Consider the following 6,289-nt stretch of genomic DNA (forward strand, 5'->3'; position numbering starts at 1 on the left):
GACTTGTTGGGTCATAGATATTTTTAGTTCCACTATATAGCCACATAATATATCTTTTTTTTTTTTTTAAGTTTATTTAGTTTGGGTGGGGAGGGGCAGAGAGAGATGGAGATAGAGAGATAGAGAATTCCAAGCAGGCTCTGCATTGCCAGTGCAGAGCCCAACTCAGGGCTTGAGCTGATTAACCATGAGATCATGACCTCAGTGGAAACTAAGAGCCAATGGCTTAACCCACTGAGCTACCAAGGTGCCCTTAGCCACATAATATTTCAAAGTGGTTGTACCAACACACATATCCACAGCAGTGTGGAAGAGTTCCAGGCATTCCACGTTTTCACTATCACTTTGTATTGTTATTTTCTTGTTAAACAATCTGTTGTGTGTATTGATACATTATTGTAGTTTTAATTGGCCCTTCCCTAATAATTAATGTGTTGGGCACATTTTCGTATGCCATTGACCAAACTAGTTCTCATTGATAGCCACAGTTATGCAAAAATTCCACTGGCCTTTACTTTTCTTAGTAACTCTTAATATTCTTGTCCCTGTTTCCTTTTTGTTACCTTTTGTCAATCTAAGCCTAGATTTGCTAAACTTAAAAATCACTGTGAGATGGACCCTGTCATATTTCAGAGTGCAGGAATCAAAGTTTTTTAGAACAGAAAATGACTATCTTTGTGCTTGTGGTCTGACTGTTGTTAATTTTTTTTTTAATGGTAGGCTTGGGCCTAAATATAAATTGTCTATCTTTTGGCAATAATGACAAAAAAACAAAAAGAAACAAAGAAACTAATTGCTTTGTTTGCTTTCCTAATAGCATAAGGAAAATTTTGCAATTTATGTCTTATTAGAGATGGTGCTTTTTTTTTTATAATGGCTAAATATACATTATTAAGATTGGAACGAGTTGCTTTTAGACATAAAGAGTTCCCATCACTAAATATATTCCAGCAGAAACTGATGACCATCTGCCAGAGAAGAAGAATACATCTTTGCACGTAGACTAGTAGTATTTTAAGTTTCCTTCAGACTATAAGGTTTTTTTTTTAATTCTAAAATATGGAAATCCTTCATGGCACAAAAATTTGTCACGTGTTTTGTTTTGTTTTTTTTTTAAGATGCTCACTTTTCATTAGCTTACTTGATCATGACAGATACTCCTAATGGCACATTGTAAAAATTTTATTTTTATTTTATAGATGAAGAAAACAGGGTCCTGAAATTGTTCCATCTGGTTAGTCTACAAAGTGGCAGAACCTGGAAGAGGTTCCAGTTTCCCTGGCACTGGTCCTGGTTTTCAATTACTGCATCTCTGGGGCTGGAGTTTATAACCTCAGAGAACAGGAGGAGCAAGTAGATGTACAGTGCAGGTGCAAGAGTTTACTCATATGCTGTTCATTATATACACATTCCTGTGGAGGATTCACAGGAGAGGGAATATACAGTGTTGGATGAGATTGTACAGGGAACGTAATGTAGGGTGAAGTTGAAAAGTGGTAGCCGCAATGAGGTTTTGGGTTAACATGAGTATCTCAGGAGCCCTGGGAAGGATCAGACTGATAGGAAATACAATGAATGTACTATTAAGAAAAGATGAGTGCTCAGATCTTCTATGGTCAGGTGAATGACATCATGTGAGTGTCCCATTGACTGTGTATTGTGGCCAAGAATGAGACACAAGGTGGAGGCTGACTGGACTTGGGAAACATACACATGTTCTGTATGCCTTTTCTCCAAGGTTACAGAGAATGTAAATAACAATGACAAATCCTTAAAAACATAAGAAATTGGGGAAAAAAGCAAAAGCTACTTATGATTCAGCCAAAATACTGTCTTTACACAGACTTTTAAATCAGGTACTTTGAATCAAAAAGTCTCAAATTTTAAGTATGGGCTTGATAACAGCGAAATATATTGGGCGTTGTGTTTCATTGTAAAATTCACTTTTCCCCGAGAAACTCTCATGTGCTGTGTATACATATTGAAAACCAGATGGAAAATCCTGTCCATTTTTTATTGTCTTCGGTGTGGCTTGTGTTTTATCACTTGCCAAGTCATGGCCACCTGTGGCTCTGTTTTGGCCGCTCTGCGTTTAACAGGCCAGACATTCTGTTCACAGGAAGGGCCTCCTGAAGCCTAACTAAAAAGCAAGTAATTCACATGACCAAGGTTCTGATAATAAGGATTTGCTGAATACATAATTTGACGTGTTTTGCTTTGAGCCGACACTCTATCCAGTGCTTTTGTTGGCATCACTGCCAAAGACTTTTGCACACAAACAATTAGTAGCAGGTCGTTTGATTTTCCACACAGGAAACCCAGCACAGAACAGCCAGTCCTCTAAAGATATATCTTCTCTTTTCCTATTGTTTTCATTCTGTTAAACTGTAGCCATTAACACATTAATGGACCAATTACTGGTCACAGGACCTTAGGGGTGTAGCACTCATTGTCCCAAGAATCTCCCTAAACTTAGATCAAGGGCCCTTCAGAATCTCCTAAAGTACAAGATGGGCCAAGATGACTCAGTAAATAATCTGACCAGATAGTGTAGAAGCAACACCTTGGTAAGATGCTTAACTGGTTAGTTCTTGTAGAAGATTCTAAATGGTGCCATATTTTCATGTATTTTTGGTAGTTTGACAAATGTCCTTACATCATAAAATGGTTTCTTCTGTACTTTGAATGCCTATGGTAAATGTGGCCTGACTTCAAACACAAAATTTAATCAGCCATTTAACTTTGAGAGAAGACTATTGAATGCGCACATGTCAATTATCTTTACCTGTAAAATGAATGCACTGCAGAATTGATCCAGAAGATTCTTTCAGAGGTTCTCAGTTTGGTCTGCCCATGGTATTCACCTGAGAGGCTTTAGGAAATGCACTTGCACATGCCTGACCTCTGGAGATTCTAATTTAATGGTGTGGTCTGGTACAAAGCTGGACTGGTAGATTATAAAAAGTTGACTGCACCGCAGAATCACCCAGGGAGCTTTTAAAAATCAATGCATAGTCTGCAGTATTTCTTAATACTTCCCAGGTAATTACAATGTGCTGCCAGGGTTGAGCGTTATTACTCCAAAACAATATCATCTGTCATTTGACAAAAAATATTAAGAAGCTATGTGGATATGTTGGTGATACACAGTGTATGCATGTAAGATTGCTCACGCCATCTAGGCTGATTAAATTTTGTAGCCCTACATAACTCTAAGCAAACATGCTCATTCATCCATTTACTCAGAAAACATTTACTAACTACTCACTATATACTGTGTTCTTTACTAAGTACTTATAACCACGTTTATAATGTTACCACTTGCATTAAAAAATTTCTTGAAAACACAAAATTTAAAACAAATGCAATACTTTACATTATGGGCCACAATTAAACTTTATTTCCAGATGAAGAAGTTCATGAATAGATGTCCTTTAAAAGCGAATGCACAGTGTGCATAAACAACAACTAGAAAATGAGCATAATCTTTGAGTTAGCAATTCTACTTAGAGCAATTTATCTTAAAGTACACAGAGGTATTTATGCAGGGATATTAATCACATCTTTTGAAAGCAGCTCCAAACACAGAACATGCACTATAAATTATAGTACAGCTACATAAGGAAATATTTAGTCATCATAATTATAAATGTGTAATTATTGACATAGAAATATTTTCATGATAATAAAGTCTGGATGAATGTATATTAAAAAGGTAACTGCTTTTCATTGTAGTGGGGTTAGGTATATTTCAATCTGATAACTTTCCTTTTACTTATTTGTAATTATAATTATTCTACTATGCATTACTTATATTAAGTTTCAGGGGGTGCCTGGGTGGCTCAGTTGGTTGATCGTCCAACTCTTGATTTCGGCTCAGGTCATGATCTCACAGTTGTGAGATCGAGCCCTGTGTAGGGCTCCATGCTGGGTGTGGAGCCTGCTTAAGATTCTTTCTCTTCCTCTCTCCCTGTCTCCCACCTTCTCTCAAAAAACACAAAGTTTCAGAAATGATTTTAAGAAGAAAACTAAGTTAAATGCTAAAGCCAGTCTGGTTCTACTAAGTCTTTATTTGGCATTCATTTTTGTTTGTTTACAAATTTATAAAAAGCCCACTAATTATTTCCTGAAGTGTTTTATAATTTTTGTTCTGACAGAGACAGGTGTTAGGAGTTTTCTGGGATAGCCCACTAGTCCAGTGAGCTAGCTGGGAATTTAAGAGATACTGAGAGAAAGAAAAGATTTATCGTTCTAACTATTGTCTAATTTATACGAGGTAAAAGTGACCCAAAAACACCCCAAAACAAAAAGCATTATAACAAAAAGTTATAGGCAGAACAATACTTGCCCCCAAAGATGGCCACATCCTAATTCTCAGAAGCTGTGATATGTTGTGTTGCCAGGTTAAGGTTACAGGTGGAATTGATGTTGCTAATCAGCTGACCTTGCGGATGTGGCATGATTTGGATGATCCAGGTGGGCCTAATGTAACCAGGAGAGTCTTTATAAACAAAAGAGGGCAGAGTTAGAGTTGGAATGGGGCAGTGGCAGGGGTGGGAAAGATTTCCTCTGCAGCTACCAGCTCTCAAAATGGAGGAAGGGGCCCCAGGCCACAGAATGCAGGCAGCCTCTTGGTGCTGGAAAAGCGAGATGATGGATTCTCTCCTAGAGCCTCCAGAGAGGAACTGCCAACACCTTGAATTTCCCCTCAGTGAGACCCATGTTGAACCTCTGACCACCAGAGCTGTAAGTTAACAAATCTGTGTTGTTGTTGCTCATTAAGTTGGTGATAATTTGTCATAGCAGCAATAGGAAAGGAATGCCAATCTTATCGAATGTGTAATGTGAAGAAAAAAAAAACAACCTTGAAATCCTCATATTTTGCCTTGGAAGTTTTCTCCATATCTTTTTCTGCATTTGCTCCTCTCCCTCTGGTTAGAGGAAAGTTCTTCCTACTGTCTGTCCTATTTGTGGCTAATAACAGTGATGCTGAGGCAGTGGTGAAGCAGAATTTGATTTTCGTATAAAGCTGGGAGAGGTATGAAAGAATGGAAGGCACACTATAAAGTGCAGAATTAAGAAAGGATATACAGTAATGACATGGATTTAATTTAAAAAGAACTCAAAAGAATGTTAGTAGTGCCCCAAAAGGAGTTATTCTATTTCTTAAAATGGAAGCAAAGAAAGGGGAAACCCACAAACGTTAATATGAGAGTGAAAATTCAAAGTCATTTAGGCTAAGGAAATTAGCTTCATTATGGCTTACAGACAGGAAAAAGAAAATGTATATAATTGTATGAGGACCTAGGGATTTTGCTTGGTTGGCTTTTCAGTTGTTGGATGATCAGGAGGTTTAGCAGTGGCTATAAGGCCATGATGAGGGAATGCCAAAATGAGACACTTGAGCTCAACTCAGTAGCTGTCACCTGTACAATGGGACTGGGGGTGCAACCTGTAAGGAATGTCTGCATGGGTAGGTCCATGTCTGCAAAGGTGGCAGAGACTTGTCTGAATCAGAAAATAAGAGCTGAATGTGAGGTAACAAATTGTCATCTCGTGGCTGTGGCTGAGGCAGAAGCCTGGGAAACTGACAAACCATTCACCTAATGATACAGGTAAGTGAGATTTCAGCGGCCTTCATTGCTCTGTTTATTACTGAACTAAGTAATTCCCAGAACTGTGAGACCGAAATGATTTAGTAATTTTTTTTTCCCTCTCTGAATGGTTGAAGTTGGGGTGGGTGACCAACTCTCCTCCCCTTTGCTAGGAGCTAGGAGAGGGAGGGCATAAGGTAAGTGGAGGTTAAAAATAAGGAGGGACAAGTAGCTAGCAATACCTTTAGTGAACATCCTTGTTCACAATTTTGAGGATAGTGCACTGACAACAATGGGCTATATCCCACAGTTTATTAAGACGTTGGATTATTTAGTAAATATTCTCAAGTGCATCCAAAACCAGTGTAATTTTTAAAGAACAAAATACTCAAGTTCAGAATAAAGTCTGAATTACTTTGAGGAAAAAGCACAGCTTAATAAGCAGGGTAGTAATTTGATGTGACAGAACCTCCAAGAGACATTTTAGCAACTCCTTGGCCTTTAAGTCTCGAAAGCGTGACTTCATGATTAGAACTGATCCTGGAGTCAGATGGATGCATGGCCCAACCTACACTTTGCTACTGTCTACAATTAGAAACTTGTCTTGCTAAACTTACCTGATTCTTACATTTCTCATCACTGAAATGATTATGATGCAATCGTAATTTTAAGACTGATAAAATAAAAGCAAACAC

This window comes from Herpailurus yagouaroundi, unplaced genomic scaffold (assembly GCF_014898765.1).
Source record: "Herpailurus yagouaroundi ecotype Mexico unplaced genomic scaffold, PumYag 162452, whole genome shotgun sequence".
Lineage (NCBI taxonomy): Eukaryota > Metazoa > Chordata > Mammalia > Carnivora > Felidae > Herpailurus > Herpailurus yagouaroundi.